This window comes from Primulina huaijiensis, chromosome 8, assembly GCF_012295235.1.
Source record: "Primulina huaijiensis isolate GDHJ02 chromosome 8, ASM1229523v2, whole genome shotgun sequence".
In the NCBI taxonomy this organism is placed as follows: Eukaryota; Viridiplantae; Streptophyta; class Magnoliopsida; order Lamiales; family Gesneriaceae; genus Primulina; species Primulina huaijiensis.
In genome coordinates, this window is record NC_133313.1 from 18,822,819 (window position 1) to 18,823,485 (window position 667).

Consider the following 667-nt stretch of genomic DNA (forward strand, 5'->3'; position numbering starts at 1 on the left):
AAAAAATCTAAAAAATCTTTTCTGATGTGGAAGATCAGACAAAGCTGCAACCACAGAGCATACTCAGAATTCTTAAGAATTTTAACAACAAGGCTCTGATACCAGTTGTTGGGGAATTACACCCCCGAAGCGATGCCAACAACGATGATAATATAGTACCAAAAAAAACTTGCGGAATAAAATAACCAACAAGAACACAAAGATTTACGTGGTTCACCCAATATAGGCTACGTCCACGGAGCACTGCAACTTTTATAACTAGAAGAAATATTACAACAAGTGTATACACCAATGCACTCAATATTTCTCACACTCCCAACCCGAATATACCGAGAAAATAAATTTCTCTAACTCACACAAGAGAATTCCCGCACTCAAGAAAAAAATACACTCTTTTTTTCTATGCACTCTCTATTTATCAAAGCTAAAAAGCTTTTGATTTTTAGGATACAATAACTGAAGGAATTGAGCTCTATTTATAACTAAGTTCTTCCTGCAGTTTTTGTAAACCTTCCGATGTGGGATGAAATATTCTGAATATTTTATTTGCGTGGTCCCTCCACTTGCCTAACATTGACACCAATATTTATATTGATTTACCTCAAAATTGGATTTCGTTCACTATAAACCTCTCAAAGATATCATTTTATTTATTAACAACAACAAA